The 20,188-nt window shown below is 42.7% G+C and overlaps 1 long non-coding RNA gene across 1 annotated transcript; it reads left to right on the top strand.

The window, feature by feature from the left end:
- Nucleotides 1–40: 40 nt before the first annotated feature.
- Nucleotides 41–18,782, top strand: LOC112546444 (uncharacterized). Its single transcript, XR_016349137.1, has 4 exons — nt 41–12,258; nt 12,657–12,706; nt 17,158–17,450; nt 17,756–18,782. It is a non-coding gene; the product is annotated as an uncharacterized LOC112546444 (long non-coding RNA).
- Nucleotides 18,783–20,188: the final 1,406 nt, after the last annotated feature.

Below are 20,188 nucleotides of genomic sequence, written 5' to 3'. Positions count from 1 at the left end.
GTTGAATCTGTATGTAAGTCAGAACTGGCATCCAGATTCAGCCGCTGTTGAAACTGATCAGTTTCAGCAGCGGCTGAATCTGGACGCCAGTTCCTACTTACATACAGATTCAACTTAAGAACAAACTTACAGTCCCTATCTTGTACGTAACCCGGGGACTGCCTGTAGTCATAAATGTAAGTAGTTGCTTATTCACCATTTATTTCAAAGCCCAAAAATGTACATGGGACTGGACTGTCGCAGAGTTTTAAGGGCTGCAGCCCAGGACTTCAGACTAAGAGGGAGGGCACAAAAATAAATCCATAATTATATAACAGTGGTCACCAACCTGTCAATCATGAGCAACTAATCGATACTGGAGCCTCCACCAGTCAATTACAATCTTCAGGCCACTGGAAGTCCAGTGGTGCAGGCGGCTGCCTGCATGCTGTGGTTCCACACCACTCCTGGAAGTGACTGCTGGCATGTTTTTGTGGTCTCTGAGAGTGGAGAGGCATATCTGCACATTGCCCTTAGTCCCAGCACCATCCCCACAGCTCGCATTGGCTGGTTCCCCAGGGAGATACACTGTCCCCTCTCCCCAGGGTACATAGAAATGTGCCAGCAGCCAATAGCTTCCAGGAGTGGCATAGGACCATGGAATGCAGGAAGCCTGCCTGAGCCCTGCTGAGCCACCTGTATGTAGTGCCTCCCAGTCAGAGCCTACACCTTGCACCCCCACCTGCACCCCAAACTCCTGCCTTAGGTCAGAATACCCTCCTGCATCGCACTCCTTTGCAGAGCCTGCATCCCCCACTCTCTCCTATACCCTTTGCCTGTAGTCTCCTCCTGCAGCCAAGCTCCCTCCTAGGAAAAAAACGAATATAACAGCTGTTCTAAGGTAAGCAATAGGATATTTTGAATTAATTTAACTATATTCTACATGATTTTTAGACTGAAATGTAACCACAGAATGACTTGGTTAATTAAAAGGCACATTTACTATAGCATTAATGGCCTTGATGCCATAATTATGATAATTTTGTTTTAAATTAGGAAAAAGACATGTATACAGGGCCCCACAAAATCTAATAGCTCTAAGTCACAGGAGAGTTAATACAGCTTTGGATGTTCAAAAAAACCCTTAAAATTTACTGGTTATTGATCTTGTTTTAACTTACTTTAATCTGAAACTTTAGGGACTTTTTTGTATTCTTAGTACAGTAACTTGCTTCTGCCCAGGAACTTGATCAGCTCACGTACAGATTAAACCTTCTGTGCCATTTAGGGAGTCTATTTTCTACTAAATAGATACATGTAACTCCTATTAACATAATAAGGAGTTATATGTATTCATAGAGAGATGGGAATTTGATTTATACCGTAGTACATGTTGAACCTCTCTACTCCAGCACCCTTGGTGCCTGACCAGTGCTGAACCAGAGAATTTGCTGGACCGTGTGAGGTCAATATTGTCTAGCAGCATTACCAACACTTCAACTGCTTTACAGGGCTGTTAGATGACATTTAGGGATAAATTAGAGCTAAATAACAGCACAGAAGACTGAGAGCCAGGACTGATGAAACCGCATGAAACTTGGCTACGCTCATGATAAGTGGACATTCAGCTAACTAAAATAATACCAGAGAGTGCCAGTCTAGAGAGGTTCAACCTGTATTTTATTCTGATATAATATGAAGGCGCATAGCAGTTTATAACTTGAGAAACTTTCTTCTGGGTACACATGCACATGTGTAGTTTATAGGGTTGCCAGGTGTCCGGTTTTGAACCGGACAGTCCAGTATTTGAGCTTTCTGTTTGGGAAACAAATTGAGAAAATATGAATGTCCGGTATTTTCTAAATAAGATGTAATGTAGATTGTGATGTAATGTCAAGTGTGTCCAGTATTTTTGTTAAAACCTTCTGGCAACCCTAGAGTTTATTTTACAAGTTCTTCATAGATGTTTCTCTTTGTGTCTGAAATTGGAATTACTGCTTACATCCCCACCACCCTAAACCTAATCCTGCCTCGGTATATGGAAACTACTACTCCTCATTAAACAAAGACAGTAATAAATGTGCCCACATCTAGGAGCAAAAGAGTGTTGATATTTCTGGTAATTAACAAAGTTATCCTCAAGGTTGCTGACTACTCACAACTCTCCACTGAAGCCACTGAGAGTTAGTCTTGCTCAGTTTCTCTCAGGATCAGACTCTAAGATTCCAAGGATCCTACATATGAGTATTTGATTGATATTAATTTTTATTTCCTGTTACCTAGATATAATCCTGTTTAAATTATTAATCTAGGGTAATTCTAATAATGCACAGTTGCATATACCTGTACCATACCTGGAAAGCTTATGTCTGATTTTTACAGGTTTTTATAGTTTTGATGGATGATCCAATAAGGTAAGTCAAATGAGATATAATAGAATTAAATTGAAAACAAGTCTTGTTTCTTTTTAAATAAAATTTATTTACATCTGCTTAACTAAATTATTTTGTGCACCTTTTTTTTCTATTGAAACTGAGGGCTGGTAATGACCTATGCAATGAGATTTAAAGGATTTTTTAAAGCTGCAAGTACATTTATCATTATAAATGTGGTGGTAGGAAATGCTTGTTTGCCTCAAAAAGACTGATCATATAGTTATAGCCTTGTTTTCTGTGTGTACAACATACTAACTTCCTTCACACTTTTTCTACATAACTTTAGGAAAAAGTGAAAACAGAAAAAATTGCTTTTTAAAATTTTACCTAAAACCATTTTACACTGATTTTTAAAACAACTGCAATAACATCTTTTATTTTAAACTTGACAATATTTCCATTTAGAAGGCACAAAATTTTTTATTTTCATTACAATAGAAATTATCATGACTTTTCCCCCCTAGAAAATGAATAATAAATTTTAGTAAAACTAGACTTTTCCATTCAAGTGAAAAACATAACTCTGTTGCGAATGTTTATCAGAAATATGAAAAATATAATTTTGAATTTCATTGATGATTGATAAATTTATCTAGAAGTAGCTTTTGCCATTAAATAAATGAAAAGCAATTTGTGGATTATACACTTTGACCTATTATATAATGTATTAACTCAGAACCTGCCACTGTAATCTAACAAATACACTGAAAGAATATCATGGGCCAGGTGAATGCTAGATGCCTTAATTTTAGTGTTCAACATTGATAAATTGTAATAAAAGCTTACCTACCCAAGTACAAATTTATGCATTTCCCCTTATTATGATGATGACAGTAAGGCTATTTTACTTGTCAGCTGAACAGAATTGCTTGCCTCCGGTGAATAAATAATTACAGAACTGTTTCAAAATACAGTGTTTAGTGAGTGAAGTGTTAAAAATAAAATTCCAAGTTCATAATTTTGTTTGCCTAATGATGTGAAAGTAATTTTAAAGGCAAAGTCTATTCCTAGTACAAAGCCCAGTGAGGTAAGATTTATGTTTGGAGAGAGTAGTAGTGATGGCATTATGGGACTGTTTAAACTAGTGTTAGAACTCTTAGGCAAAATATTAGGAGTAGGAAGTGAGTGTCAAGTTGTGTCTATGCCAAAGGCAAAAAGATACAATCCTGAGCATGTGATGAGCATACTCCCTAATTTAGATAACAGTCATATAGTATATATCTCCCATTACTATTGCAGCTAGTAACTATTTTACCCAATCTAGCTGCTGAATGCTGCACATCAAGGCTCAGAAATGAGCTAACAAGGCTCACTATTAGCTACCTCACTCTGCCCCCATATTTCTCTGTCCTAGGTACAATGACAAGAGCTGCTGGTTTAGGAGTGCATGGAGAGGGTTTTGTGCAGGATGCAGATTGATAGGTTCATTGGGTCTCTTTGTGAACCTGACAAGATGCTTAAAGCCTTCTCAGCTTGTTTTGTACCTTGAAAACCAGTGCCCAATCTGCCTAGTAGTTTGTGATAATGTACCATTACTTTGGGGGTATATGTGTGCAAAATGAGGATGGTTTAGCTACTGATATCTAACTAAATACAGTGTTGCACTGTGAATTAGAACTGTGTCTCTGAGCTCAGTCTCTCTGGGCACCCACCACATTATTCTACAAGTCATTTTTTCCTCACATCATATATTACTTGTACAACTTAAATCCTAGGTATCCAAGAACATGGGGAAAATATAATATACTCTTTAAAAAACACTGTGTCCTTGAAACCTCCGATAAAAAGAATTTCTAACCTGATGCAGTCTGAAAAACCTAATTCAAAATCATGTAGAAATCAATTTAATTGAGACCCCAGTGGTTTAACATTTATAATTACTTCCATATTTATTTTAGAAAGCATAAAGATATTTGCTGTAAATGGCTGAATATAAGGGTATGTCTAGACTACATCCCTCTGTCGGCAGTGGGATGTAAATGAAGCACTTTAAAAGTGAAAATGAAGTGGGCATTTAAATATCCCACCCTTCATTTGCATAATCACATAATGGCGCTCTTTCAAAAAAGCGCTATTTCAAAATTGAATCCGCAGTCTAGACAGGAGGTTTACAGGATCTTTCAAAAAAGCGCCCTGTTTTCGAAAGAACCGTGTCTAGACTGCGGTTTCAATTTCAAAATAGCGCTTTTTTGAAAGAGCGCATTACATGATTATGCAAATGAAGCACGGGATATTTAAATCCCTGCTTCATTTGCATTTTCAAAGTGCTTCATTTAAATCCCTCTGCCGACAGAGGGATGTAGTCTAGACGTAGCCTAAGAGTGGACAAATAGTTCTCAATATTTCTTTCCTAAGGAACTTGGCACTTTTTATTCTAACATGCTTATACATTTGGAAGCATATCCATTAAACTGGACTATACTGAATGTGTTTACTACTGTAGTTAATGATGTGAAATTTATTGTCTTTATAGTAAATAAGGTTTTAGCACTTATTTTTTGAGGAACCTGCTCAGGGCATGTTTGCTAGTCATTAGTTATTCCTTTCCTGTGACTTAACTAACTTCCTAGTTGTTGGCTCTTTCTGAAGTTTAAGTTCAGTGACAGATGGTTGGATGTACTTATGCGCTGGTAAATTTTGGACTTATTGTGTAAGTGGTTATTAAAATGTATTTCAGGAAAAAGTGAAGTAATTGTAAAAAAATATTTTTACTTGTAACATGAAATGGCAATATGTCATTTTTAATGTATAGGCCTGCTCTGTACTCTGTATTCCTTTGCAGTGTTAAATTACAGAATGCTGTGCATGTTTGTTAGTACTGATACCATACGTATGTGGTAGAAGTGGTAACCAGTTTCTGGATTTGTAAGGTACTATAAAATATATTTTATAATTCTGTAACAGTATGGCAGTATAATGCCAAAGATGTATAATCAGAAAAGCAATAGTTTCTGTTGCTTATTGCAGTATTTTAAATTATTTGTATGTACAATGATATACTTGGAGTTCCTTCCTTTTAGGTAAATATATTTTTAATAACTGCAGCTAAAATCTATAACAATAATAAAGCCTCTTCACTTTAGCAGCATTATTTTGACAGTGTGTTGAAATGTTTTATATAGGTTTGATTATTCGTGTGCTTCGGTATGTATAGTCTCCTGTATTTAAGGTTCATATATAAGCGTATGTAAATGCAGCAATTCTGCTCCTTTTTATTAATGGCAAATCCACCATTGATAGGAGAATAAGTTTAACGCCAGAGTGTTTCTTTTTCTAAAAATCTTAATATTTTCATTAAGGTAACATACTCTGAAAACTCTCCTTTTTGATAGCATTTGAATAACAATATTGCAAGATCTGTGTGGTCAGAACCCACTGAAATCACTGAGGTTCTGTATAGGGACTGTGGGACTGCTGCCACAGATCCTGTTGCATTATTGGGGGCATAATATTTACACAGCTGCTGGGAGCAGGTGCGGCCCTCGACTAGGTATCAGCAACTGACGCCCTAGGCGAACCATGCAATCGGCGACCCCACCTCCAAATCCCTCAACAATATTGCACCACCATTTGGCGCCCCATTGCACCTCATTTAACTTGGCATCCAGGACAGGACAAGGAGTAATGGGCTTAAAGTGCAGCAGGGGAGGTTTAGATTGGACATTAGGAAAAAATTCCTAACTGTCAGGGTGGTCAAATATTGGAATAAATTGCCAAGGGAGGTGGTGGAATCTCCCTCTCTGGAGATATTTAAGAACAGGTTAGATAGACATCTGTCAGGGATGGTGTAGACGGAGCTTGATCCTGCCTTGAGGGCGGGGGGCTGGACTCGATGACCTCTCGAGGTCCCTTCCAGTCCTATTATTCTATGATTCTATGATTCTATGTCTAGTTCGCCTATATGGACGGGCCACCCCTGGCTGGGAGCGAGCCTCCTCACCCAGGTAGAGAGACACTAGCTCTGCTCAAGCTAGTACACTAGAAAAAGCAGCATGGAGACTGTAGTACTGGCTGCAGCTTAGGCTAGATGCCTGGGTCCACCCCCACCCAATCTCAGTCCAAGATCAGGTGGCTACTTCAGGCTGATGTTCACACCACAACATCCATACTGTTGTTTTCAGCATGATAGTGGGCGAATGCTAGTATAAGTCTGTCTATCCAGACTGACAATCATGCTCCCAGCTACAGTATAGACCCACTCATATCTTATATTATGCAAAGCTTTACATTTTCAAGCCTATTTACAATATTACCCACTCAAAGAGGTAATGCTGTGAGGTGGTGAGCACCTCTAAATGTCATTGACTGTAACACCCTCTAGGTACTCATCCTATAATAGTAACCAGCAGTGTTTCCATAGCTCTTAATAGGGGAAGTCTTGCATTCAGTTTTAGTTTGAGGTAGAAGTCTACTGTTAGAAAATTAGCCATCTTCAGCTCTGTTCTCCAATTTCTATTAAGTTGATGTTTTGTACAGAGATGCGATAGATTTACGTAGGTTAATCAGAGCATAAATCGGTCAATTTGTTAAATAATTTAAAATAGTTTAAAGTTCTGATTCTCAGATGTTTATTTCCAAGCCATGAACAGATTATTTGCCAGATGGAAAAATTGATGGGGGAAAAAATACTTTACACACACAGCCCGTATTTCTAATGAAGCTTGAAATTAACATGGTTATTTTAATTTACTTTCTTGCTGGCATATCACCCAGGAGTAGGATTGAGCTAGTGCTCAGTAATACATTCTATAGGCAATGTGTAGCCCCATCAGTTTCTTTGTAAAAAATTGTGACAACAATAACTTTCTGATCATGAACTGAACTGGTGTGTACTTTTTGATTGTAAAGTCATTCTCAATTTTGAGAAATGGAATTACCTCCTAGTGTCAGTGGAATGTTAACTCCGACACCAAGTAGTCTAGGTAGTTCAGATACTTTGGATTGTAGGCATAGTTCAATAAAATACCATCAGATGTTTTCTTCTAATCTGAATCCTGTTAATCAGTAATGTCAATGCAGTTGTAAAAAGTTTCCCTGAGTCGCTGCCAGAAAGCAAGAGCATGAACTAATGTTTTTCTATCACATGTTTATTTATACTGGTTCTTTCTTTTTACATTTGTCCTTGGGGCAGAAAGGTGGATGTAAATATATGCACAACACTCAGAAGTGTTAACTTCATTACCTTTTTGGGTACTCATTGCTATTCCAATACTATATTAGTATTCACTCTAAGAAACACTCTCAGCTGCTGTCAAGGTACATTTTAACAAATTGCTTGATTTTCTAGCTAGTATATGCACAAATCCCCCCTTGACTTTAATAGGAGCTCTAATAGTAGGACCAGAACAGAATTAAAATAATTGTTCTCACTTTTCATGAGGATGAACTATTTGCTAATTATTCAAAGTTGTGCACTTTTGCCCCATATAAGGGAAGAAAGTGAAAGTTTCCTTATCCATTCATCAACAAAATCTCTCTCTTTTCCCTCTCATTACCATTCTGTTGTTAGTGAAACAGAAGATGAACAGAAGGTTCTCACTTCAGTAATTGTGGGCAGCACCTGCCAAACTGTTGTAAGATAACAATGTCTTGCACCCGGGCCCTGGAGACTCAACAAATGTTTTTATCATACACACAGCTGAGTAGAGAAGATTAATTTCAAAGCTAAACTTGGTTTACATAATTATCCAAAGAGCTTTTTGTTGCTTTGAGATTTTTTTCTATCAGGTACTTGTTAGTGCCATTTTATGGAGACAGCAACACCACTTTAGTTTGAATTTTATAGGTAATTATTATCAAGTACCAAAATGTTAGTGACAGTTACACTTACGTGCAAAAAAATAGATCTTTAAAACTAACAAAATTGGGGAAAATTCTCTTTTAACAAATATGTTTCAATTTATAGTCATTCACTGGCCCTTTGACAGGGTTGAATAATAAAATGCAAAAACAAAGTCTTCAGAAATACTACCACTGCTAGACGTCACCTACATTTGCACTGTTATTTGAAAGTTAAGTCACTGACAATGAATTTTTGCAATTTAAATGTGATCCACCGAAGAAATAACAAAAAGGATTTTATCAAAATGTTGTGTAATTACAAATATTTGTAGAAGCAGCAGTTTCTGATGTATTTCAGTATATAACTTTATAAAACCTAGTGCTTCAGAGTTGTACTGTAAGGATGTTGAAAGTCCATTGTGACTCTTGCATAATTTATTCCTTATTTAAAAGCGCTTTTAACCTTTATCCATTGAGCCTCTTCCTTACAGCGTGACTCTGTGCGGATGGGGAAGAGGGATGTAAGGAAACTTGTGGGATCCGGACCATAATGCAATTTCATTTGTGTCTCAAAGGATTCTGTATCAGACATGTTCCGTTTGCAAGTAAATTGATGTTTTCCCCCAGCTGCCAGCCCTTCAGACTCAGCATGGGCTCTAAGAGTCAAGCTGGGGTATTTCTTGTGCATTGTAACTAGTGATAAAGCTTCTGAGGATCTCATTGTGCTCTGCATGATATGTTTGGGCAAAAGTGTCTTCACTTGTGCAATTATTTGGAGACTCACACCTTTACTTAGGATTGATTCTGGTCAACATATATTGAAATTAACTTAAAACAATATTCCTTCCCTTGATTCTTCCATATGAAAATCTGATTTACACATCCCTCTATCCAATTTTATGGATTTTTTTGTCCAGTGTTTGTATCATTTGAAACTCCTGCAATTTTTAAAATGTTCATAAAGTCAATAATGTTTGTTTTACACTTATGCTTAAACCTAGCTATGTCTTTTCTTTGCGGCTTAACATAATTCGCAGCTAGATCCAGGTTAGATTTATTAGTTTGGTTTATAGTGTTTGTTACGTGGTTAAGCAAGTGTGAAAGCTGTTTCAAATTTCTGAATAAAAATAGAAAAAGGGAACTTCACATTTTCACTTCTCTTGTTTAATTTGAAAGCTTATACCAGTGCCCTCTGAATAAAGATGGAGAATAAAGTTTTCAAAAGTGACGAATGGAGCCTAAGTCTGTTGACTCTTGATTGATTTATTTCTTGGCAATTTACCATATCACCCACACGTAAGTGGGTCATTCAAAAATTAAGGTCCCACTCCCATAATCATGTGCTTTTTCAGGGCTTGTCAGAGTGGTGCATTATTTCGCAGCAAAGGGATATACATTTAAGTGTATGCTAGCATCCTGTGGACTAATTGGCCTGTGTGGATTCTGCTGGCATGCAGTAAAATTTTCCTATTGTATATGAATGTTGTCCCTTTTCAAACTGGGCACTAAGAAGTTTTTAGTGAATACCACAAGGATCTGCATGGGCTAGTTAGTGTGCAAAACATTAGCGCACACTAGAATTTACATGCCAGTGGTGCAGACTAATTCACTGCGCACAGACAACCCCTCAATTTTTCATGTTGGCAATCCTTTTTTTTTTTTTTTTTGAAGTAAAAATTATCCCTTTACATTTACTATAAGACTATGTCAACACTCACGGCTTCTTGCACAAGAACTCTTCAGCAAGAAAACATCCACACTGCCATGTGCGAGCTGTGCTTTTGCTCAAGAGCGCCCATGGCAGTGTGAACACTTTTTTGTGCAAGAAAGCTCTGGTGGCCATTTTAGCCATAGGGCTTTCTTGCGCAAGAAATCCCTGCCGAGCATCCACACTACCCTCTTGCGCAAGAGCTCTTGTGCAAGAGGGCTTACACCTGTCAAAAAAGAGCGTAGCTCTTGCAAGGAGCCCTCTTTTACCACGCCGTACTGTAAATTTACTTGAGCAAGAGCGGGCGGGCAGTGTGGACGCTCTGCAGATTTTTGCGCAAGAAAGGCTGTACTTGCGCAAAAAGCCACGACTGTAGACATAGCCTAAAAGTATACCAATATATTAAACCTATATAATGTGTATATGTGATTTCAAAAGTACAGAGTGAATGATTTGCCTTGAAGGATAAAGGTGTGAAGGGAGTAAGATTTTCTTAGCTTTAGATTTTTATAAAAGTTTCGATATGGCCCTCAATTGCCTTTATAACCACTCTCTTCACCCTTGAGAAACACAGCGCTAAACCTTTACTAATATAAGTCATTGGGATTTGTTCTAGATCAGATGGGCTGCTTTTTCACTGATGGTAACATGTTCAAAACCACTTACATTTCCAAATGGCTGAATTACTTTTTATCTTAAATGTGAATATACCCCGATATGAGAGAATTGTGTAATATGCTAAGATCCCCAATGAAAATATACTCAATTAAAAACATATATTACATTTAGCAAAATATACAAATATCAGTCTGATTCTAAAATTTCCTAACCAGACCAGGCCAGAGGAAGAAAGCCAGATAACACTGTTGTTTCAGCTAAATCCTGAACACCAGCTAAGTTGTGAGACTTTTATCACTGTTCCATGTGTCCCTTTTCTTTACTACCTTATTTATGTTCTTAACTTCCTCCTTTTTTCCTAAGTTTAGTAAGAACCTGGCTAACCCAACCAAGACTGCCTATTTTGCCATACTGCTATAAGGTTGTGGCCAGAAAGGTAGTTAAAAACAATGCTCTAAACATCCTGATGCAGGACACAGTTGTTAGGTCTCGGAGAGGCTGATAAAGCCATGTATTCTGTCTGTTTCTCCTGCAGTGAAATGGCCAGTAAGGGTGCGTCCACACTGCACTGTAACTTGAAGTAAGATATGCAGTTTGAGCTACGCACATTGCATATCTTATTTTGATGCTATTTCAAAATAGCTTATATTGTCATTTGGCTCTGCCTACACAGCACCAAATTTTGAAATAAAGCACTATTCTGAAATGTCTCTTACTCCTCATAGAATGAGATTTACAGGGATGTTGGAATAGCAAGTCCAAAATAACAGGCTTTCTGTGAAGACACGGGATAGCTATTTCTGGATATTCTAGTATCCCAAAATAGCGTAGCAGTGTAAACATACCCTGGGTATGTCTACACTACCACCTTAGTTCGAAGTAGGGTGGTAATGTAGGCAACTGGAGTTGCAAATGAAGCCCGGGATTTGAATTTCCCGGGCTTCATTTGCATATTGCCAGGCACCGCCATTTTTAAATGTCCTCTAGTGCGGACTCCATGCCACGCAGCTACACACGGCACGGACTAGGTAGTTCGGACTAGGCTTCCTATTCCGAACTACCATTACTCCTAGTTCCATATTGCCATTTCATGTTACAAGTAAAAATATTTTTTTACAATTACTTCACTTTTTCCTGAAAAACACTTTAATAACCACTTACACAATAAGTCCAAAATTTACCAGCGCATAAGTACATCCAACCATCTGTCACTGAACTTAAACTTCAGAAAGAACCAACAACTAGGAAGTTAGTTAAGTCACAGGAAAGGAATAACTAATGACTAGCAAACATGCCCTGAGCAGATTCCTCAAAAAATAAGTGCTAAAACCTTATTTACTATAAAGACAATAAATTTCACATCATTAACTACAGTAGTAAACACATTCAATATAGTCCAGTTTAATGCACATTTTAAAATGGCGGCGCTCGGCAATATGCAAATGAAGCCCGGGAAATTCAAATCCCAGGCTTCATTTGCAACTCCAGTTGCCTACATTACCACCCTAGTTTGAACTAGGGTGGTAGTGTAGACATACCCCCTGAGAGTTAATATTAGAGAGAGAAAATATATTTTCTATCTTTATTCCCCTCCCCTCTTGTATGTTTATATTTGTCTTCTTTTGCCTTCTGGGAAATGGGACAGCATTCAACAACAACAGTTCCAGTCTATCTCAACTGAAGTCTTCTTTTCCTCCAAAAGGACAGTTATTAGCATCTACAAGATTGTCAATAAAGGTGGGTTTATTTCTAAAAATTCTCCTCAGCTGAAGAAAAAGGGAGGAAGGGATGTTAAAATGAAAGATTTTTACTTAATACTTTACATTCCACATACTTTAACTGCTTTTCTGTGTCTTTAATACAAGGCAAAAAAGATTTTTAATTAAGTTTGCCATGGTACTTACACAATAAGTTTGCCATGGTACTTAAGATCTCTGTATGGCTCACGTTGATACCTTTAACATTTTGGTCTCATATATTCCATCTACAGTACACCACCACTATCTTATACAAAGTAGAAAACAATGCAACCACACTGACAAAACCTGTGTTATGGAAGATTGGCCCTATAGGCCAAAAGTATATCCAAATCTTGCTCACCTGTTTCATAGAGGGAAACTCATTGTGTTTTGTAGGACTTCTTGTGTGAGGCTTCCACAGCATGTACCTGAAACTTGACCTTAAGGTAAATTATCAGCCTTTGCTTATGTTAGTAAAGATAAAATGTTACAGAGCAAACAGACAGATTTCCCAATAGTGCTTTCAAAATAATTTTGCCCACTTTGGATAAAAGTCTGCTGATAAAACATTTCTCCCTACCTCAGTCCTGAAGTCCCTTGCAAGCATACGATATTTACAGAGCTTCTGCTGATTCAAGTTAAAAATGTGTTAACTACTGCAGTGGGGCATGTCTAGGAACACCAGTGTTTATTTTAAATGAGTTGCCTAATGCAGCAGATCTGAATGATTGAGTACAGATACGGGGCCAGGCTCTGTGCTGATTTACATGCAGTACAGTTCTGTGGCTTGAATGGAGTTCTAGCCGGTGTAAATTGAAGCAAAATTTGGCTGGAATATAGTAATATCCATTTCATATTGTCTTTCAATGGAAGTATATACAGGCAGTTCCCGGGTTACGTACAAGATAGGGACTGTAGGTTTGTTCTTAAGTTGAATTTGTATGTAAGTCGGAACTGGTACATATTGTAGAGGAAACTCTAGCCAAACATTTCTCCAGAGCTCAGTTTTATTCTCCCACACCTCACTTCCCTCAGTCCTTTATTCTCAAGCTGAGGTGTCTGCTGAGAAAAGCCGCTCCGGATCTCTCTGGTCTGTTGGTGGCGGGGGGGCGCTAGCTTCGCGTCTCCCTGGTCTGCTGGGGGGAAGCAGCTAGTGCGGGGTTGCCTCACCCCGTTTGTAAGTAGGGATCCGATGTAAGTTGGATCCATGTAACCCGGGGACTGCCTGTACTAAAAGCCACATTCAGTTTTAAGGACCTGTGCTGGAGAGGTTCCTGGTAGTTACCCACATGGGAGGGAGTTGTTTCCTTTGAAATTATACTGTGTTCCATGGATCTGTTTATTACCGACCAGTTCTATAAGGTATGTCTACACTAGCCCCGTTGTTCAAACTAGTGGCTGCAATGAGGTGTAACAATTAATCCAAACTAAGGATTTAGTTCAGATTAACTTCTGACTGCCGCCTGTAGCCACGGGCAGTCAGTTTGAACTAAGGGGATTTAAAAATGGCGCCCGCCCGGGAACATGCAAATGAAGCAGGGATATTTAAATCCTGGGCTTCATTTGCAAGTTCGAATGCCTACATTAGCCACCCTAGTTCGAACTAAGGGTCTAGTACAGACATACCCTAAGACATGAAAGATGAAGGATAGTAAGATCATCAAAACAGATGCAAGGTTTACATTTTTCTAGTTTACAACTTTTAAGAGCCCTTGCCAAAAACATTATCCTAGCAATCTCCTAATAAAATATGCTTTAAATTTGACAATATAATTGGTCATTCTTTTCAATAATTTCTTTTGTATCTTGACAAGTTTTTGGGAAAGGGTTTTTAAAAACCCTTGAAATATAAAACATTAGAAAACATATTTAATATTTGTCTGCTTGTCCCACAGATCTCTTATGTTTTCTTGTATTCTGTTCCCAATGTGCAAAAATACTTCCGTGATCTATAGTGTCACTTCCTATTCTCTAGGAACACAGAATTTGCCATGCTGGCTCATGTTTGATGTCTGTCTAGTCTATTATTCTGTCTCCAAGGGTATGTTTACACTACAAAGTTAATTCGAAAGAACAGCAGTTATTTCGAATTAACTTTAATAGCGTCTATACAGGCAAACCGCTATTTTGAAATAAATTCGAAATAGTGGAGCCCTTATTTCGAATTTGGTAAACCTCATTCTACGAGGAGTAATGCCAAATTTGAAATAGCTATTCCGAATTAAGTGCTGTGTAGACACTTAATTCGAAATAGGGGGCCTCCAGCCCTTCCCAGGGAGCCCTGGTGGCCACTCTGGGCACAACCAGGAAAGCTTACTCTCCTCTCCCCCAGCCCAGAGACATTAAAGGAGTAGACCCTGGCCACAGTGCCTGTGCCAGCTCCAAGCCTGCCAGCCCAGAGCCAGCAGTGGGCACCAGGGCCCCTGACCCAGTGGCTCCAAAACATGAGCCAGCAAGCCACTGGCAGCCAGCCCTCCACCACTCCCCAGGAGAAGTCTGCTAGCTCCCAGGAGCTTGCCAGGGGCTGAAGAAGGCGGGAGCCTTCCTGGTCCAGGGTGGAGATCATGGACCTTATTCAGGTTTGGGGGGATGCCCTGAACATCCATGATCTCCACACTAAACGGAGGAATGCGGCTGTCTATGGCAGGATAGCTGCTAGCCTGGCGACCAAAGGTCACATGCGAACCCAGGAGCAGGTTTGCATGAAAGTCAGGTTGGTCCGGCGAGACCCCCAACCATGAGCCCTGAGCTTTCCCTCCCCCTTCTTCCCCTTGCTTCTTCCTTCCAGCTACCTCCTCCCAGGTTTCCCCCTCCCCTCTCACACCCTCTCTCTTCTCCTCTCCCACCTCCTTTTCCCAATCTCCCCAGAGGTTCATTTCCCCCCCAGTTTAGTTCAATAAATCCAGTTTCTATTTTTGAACATACATGTCTTTTATTTGACATCAGGAAGGGGGGCTAGGGAGGGGTAAGTGGAAGGACATGAGGGAGGAATGGGGCATGAGCCCCTGGTGGGGAGGACCAGGGAGGCTCTGAGGGCTTCTCGGGGTGGACACTCTCCCTCAGGGCCTCCTGGATCCTGACAGCCCCTCGATGGACCCCCTGGATGGCAGCCTGCAGCAAGTGTAGCCGGGCTAATGGCAACAACCCCACAAGATGCATCGGCGTGCCCAGGGGCAGCTCTGGCTCCATGTGGCCGAGTGCTGTGGTGTCCCGAATGCGGGCACTCAGGGCACTCCAAGACAGGACTGCTTTGCTGTCTCTCATCGAGGTAGACAAGCAAGCGGGGAACCCTGAGAACTGTCTGTCAGGGGTGGGGGGTAGGGTCCCTTTAAGCACGGAGCTCAGTTAGCCTCAGGCAGCAGCCCCACACACTAAGTCCTAACCTGATGCCCTGCCAGCACTGGTACCGGCCAGCCTTAACTTCGGTTCAGGGTCCACTCAGTGTGGACGTGCTATTTTGAAATAGCAAAATGCTATTTCGAAATAGTTTTTGTGTATAGAGCTCTTTCGCAAAAAAGGAATGTGTGGAAGGGGAAGAGGCGTTTTTAGTGCAAAAAGAGCCAATCAAAAAAAGCAAAGATGCCCTTGTGGCCATTCTGTAAATAGCAATCAGAGTTTCCTTTCAAGAGAGTGTCCATGCAGTCTAGACGCTCTCTTTTGCTAAAGCATATTGCTTTTTCAATGCGCTTTTGCGGTGTGGATGCTTTCTTGCACAACAAGTTTTTTGCAGAAGATCTCTTCTGCTAAAAGGTTCTTGCACAAGAAGTCTGTAGTGTAGATATAGCCTTAATATCTCTTCCAAAATGATTTTTAGATGTACTATTATAATGAAGGATATTCTTGTTATCCTTAGAACTATCCAGACACTTTTAAATCTTGATAAGTTCTTGGGATCAACAACTTCCTTTGGCACTGAGTTACACAGTCTACGTGCATGCTGCATGAAAAAACATTTAGTGTGTTAGTTCAAATTTGCCATTTTAATTTTATTGAATCTCTCTAGCACTAGTGTTGAGGAGAAACATTTCTCAGCTGAGGGAAGGATATCTGGTTTCTTGGGTTGGCTGCTGGAATCATGGGGAGGAGAACAAAGAGGTGGGAGGGCGTGACACTGTTGGATGGGCCAGAATCATCCAGAATTTGGGTGTGGCAGGCATCAGATCCATCCAAGTTGCTTCAAACTGCTAATGAGCATCTCTCCATTGTGGGCAAGCAGCCTGGTAGGATACTCTCTGACTACGTCTACACTACAGACTTCTTGTGCAAGAAGCCTTTTGTGCTAGATTTTTTTGCGCAAAAGCTTCTTGTGCAAGAGCACGTGCACACATCAAAGCACCTCGCTTTTGCAAGGCATTTTTGTGCTAGAGAGCATCCACACTATTGGATGCTCTCCTGCATATAAAACCCACCTGGAAACAGTTCTAGCTGGGTCACCAGTTGCTCTTGTTGCTGGAGCCCTCTGGAGATGCGCGCTTAAAGGGACCCCCTGGACAGCTGCTTCTCTGTCTCTGCAGCCCACTTGCTAGCCCCTTTGCAAAGGTAAGCCAGATGAGTCTGCACAGTTGATGGCCTAGATGACCTGCAGAAGCAGAGACAGGAACACATACAACAGAGACTGAGAGGAGCTGTGTGCTCCCCGTGGGACATGGCTGCCCCACTTCATGGCCCCCCACCCTGCAGGAGCCACCTCCCCCATTAGCCCGTGCCCTTTGCTCTTTGTGGACCACACAGCTTTCTACTACTCTGCCCTGTGCTATGGAGCTGGAGCTTCCCCTGGGCATGCCACAGACCCCCAGGGCTAGGCTGCACTCCCTGCAGTGCCTGCTTCAAGCAGGAGCTCTCTTCCTCATGGAGGTGGACCCCGAGATCTTCCTCCTTAACCTCTGTCTGTCTGCAGGTACTCCATTATGGGGTGCCCCAGCCCACCATACCCAGAAGAATTTGGAGGCTGGACACCAGCTCGGAGTGGTGGGACTGGCTGGTCATGGAACAGTGGGATGACTAGCAATGGGTGCAGAACTTCCACATGCAGAAGGCCACCTTCCAGGAGCTCTGTACCTGGCTGGCACCTGCCCTCCAATGATGTGACACGCATCTGCAGCCCGCCATCCCACTCCAACAGCAGGTTGCCATCGCCCTCTGGAAGCTGGCCACCCCTGACAGCTACCACTGGAGGCCGTCCTTATGCAAGTAAGGACGTCACAGGATGCAGCCCCTGCATGGGGAAAGGGGAGTGTTGCATAAGGGGGACCCTCAGGACGGGAGGGCTCAGCACTGTACGGGGTGGGGGGAAAGCCTTGGCCCAGCAGGCTGGTGCTTTCTCACCCTCACACTGGCCTGGTTGGGGGAGTGGGGTGAAAACGGGCACAGGCTAATGGGTGGGGGGGGGGGACTCCTGTGGGGTGGAGGGTCACAAAGTGGGGCGGCCATGTCCCACTGGGAGCACACAGCACCTCTCAATCTCTGTTGTATGTGTTCCGTCTCTCCTTCTGCAGGTCATCCGGGCCATCAACTCCCTGCTGCTGTGCAGAGTCATCTAGTTCCAGGACCTTGACGCCACCATGGGCAGCTTTGCTGTGCTGTGCTTCCCCAACTGTGCAGGAGCAATCGACAGCACGCACATCCCCATCCCCGGGCCCTGGATCATCGAGTGGCCCAGTTTGTCAACCAAAAAGGCTACTTCTCCGTAGTCCTGTAGGCCCTGGTGGACCACCGGGGCCACTTCACAAACATTTATGTGGGGTGGCTGGGCAGGACTCACGATGCCCGTGTTTTCCACAACTCTAGCCTGTGTGCTCAGCTGGAGGTGGGCACCGTTTTTCTCTGACGAGTTCCCTATGGGTGACCAGACTATGCCAGTGTGCATAGTGGGGGATGCGGCATACCCACTAATGCCCTGGCTAATGCGCCCCTACACCAGCCACTTGGTCAAAGGACATATTCAGTGCTCGCCTGAACAGAGCCCGCCTCCAGGTAGAGTGCACCTTTGGGTGTTTGAAAGGACGGTTCTGCTGCCTCCTCACCTGCCTAGACGTTGGGGAGCAGAATATCCCCGAGGTGGTGGTATTCTGTGTGCTCCACAACTTGGTGGAGCACAAGGGGGAGGCCTTCCTCCTGGTGTGGATGGCAGAGGCACCCACAAGGGCCAGGGTTTTGAGCAGCCCTGGACAGTTGCGACCTGCCAGGCCCATGAGTCCAGGGTGCACATCTGGGAGGTCCTGAGGGAGAGGTTCTCACAGGAAGCACTGTACATCTCCCCAGGGCCTCCACCCATCCTTCATTCTCCCTTCCCCCTCTCACCCGCTCCCCTTGCCCCAACCCCAACCTCCCAAAAAACACACCGGTTTGTTTTTCAATCAAATTTACTCTTTTTATTTAACAAAAATGAAGGTGGTCAGGGGGAGAGGGAATGAGGACTGGGAGGAATACTGGGGTGGGTAGCTGAGCTCCCTTGTGTGCGGACACGTTATTAGGGTTGAGCGGCTCTGGAGGCCCCAATGTGCTGGTCGGGGGGGTGGCTGGAGCAGGGCCAGGGGCGGCAGGGGGGGCAGAACAAGGAACCATAGAAGGGGCCATGGCCATGGGGAAGGGAGGGAACAGAGGCATGGCCTGGGGAGGGAGGAGAGGCATGGCTGGGTGGGCAGATAGGTGGGCCATAGTGATAGGAGCGGGGGCAGGAGAGTGGAAGGAGGGAGCAGCAGCAGCAGGCGCCTGTTCCCCCGGGCGGGACAGGATGTCCAGCAAGGTGTCATAGCGTGTCATCAGGTCACTCCACGCCTGCTGCCACCACTCCAGGTGGTGTTCAGCCAGCACGACATGGTGGCGTGGATGTCGTGCATCACCCCGATGTGCTGGTGCATCAGCTCTTCCCCAGGCCTGGCTCATCTCCGGTTTGTCTGGACTCTGGATGATGGCTGCAGCAGGTGGTATGGCTGGGCCCTCCGTCCCGGTTGCTCCAGCTGTGGAGAAGACACAAGAAAGAGGGGCGCTCAGTCCACCCTGCACACACATTCCCTGAGGCTGTGCCCTCCTTTCTGAGCGGCAGGTGCAAGGCCACGTGTGGCCTGCACAGCACGCCCTGTGTCACAAGGACCCCGAAGTGGCCAGAGGACCATGCTGCCCCCACCCATTCACACACACACACCACGGCCAGGCAGGGAAGGGCAGTGTACAGCCACAGTGGATCCCCTCATGGAAGGCAGAGGAGCAGTGAGCAGCCTGACACTCCCTGGGGTCTGTATACACACCTGCGGCTGGCTGGGCTATCAGGTGGGAGCGGCTGCTGCCTCTCACGTGCAGGCATGCCCAGGTGCTGTGTGCTGAACTCCAGGGGGCGGGTGGTTGTGCCTGTACCCTTGCGAGTAGCCTGCTTTTCCACATAACAACATACAGCACATTTAGTTTCTTAAATAAAAAGGCACACACACACACACAATTTTACTACCATGTGTGTGTGTGTGTGTGTGTGTGTGTGTGTGTGTGTGTGTGTGTGTGTGTGTGAGAGAGAGAGAGAGAGAGAGAGAGAGAGAGAGAGAGAGGTGCAGGAAACAGAGAGCGAGGTGCAGGAAACAAAGGGAAATCTTTGTTACTAACTGGTGTTACCCTTGTCTGGTCCAAACTCCGGTTTGTTTAAACCAGTATCATTCCAGTGTTGTCAATGGAACTATGCTGATTTATACCACCTCGGAGCTGGCCTTTTATTTTTAACTTTGGAAGATACTCAGATACCACAGTTTTGAGCACAGTATAAAATTTTAAGCAGAGCAGACTAATCTCTGCAACTAGCCAGTCTGTGTTTATAAATTATCTGAAATGGGGAAGCTAAGACTCAGTACCCCTCTTTCCTTAGCTCTCCCAGAGGCAGAACTTTGTAAAGTAGATGATCTTCCGCTCTGAAAATGTAACCCACACGCCTACTAGGTGTGGTT

This window comes from Pelodiscus sinensis, chromosome 3 (assembly GCF_052426305.1).
Source record: "Pelodiscus sinensis isolate ZL-2025 chromosome 3, ASM5242630v1, whole genome shotgun sequence".
Classification (NCBI taxonomy): domain Eukaryota; kingdom Metazoa; phylum Chordata; order Testudines; family Trionychidae; genus Pelodiscus; species Pelodiscus sinensis.
The sequence above is the reverse complement of the archived record's forward strand: the minus strand, read 5'-3'. Positions and strand labels throughout refer to the sequence as shown.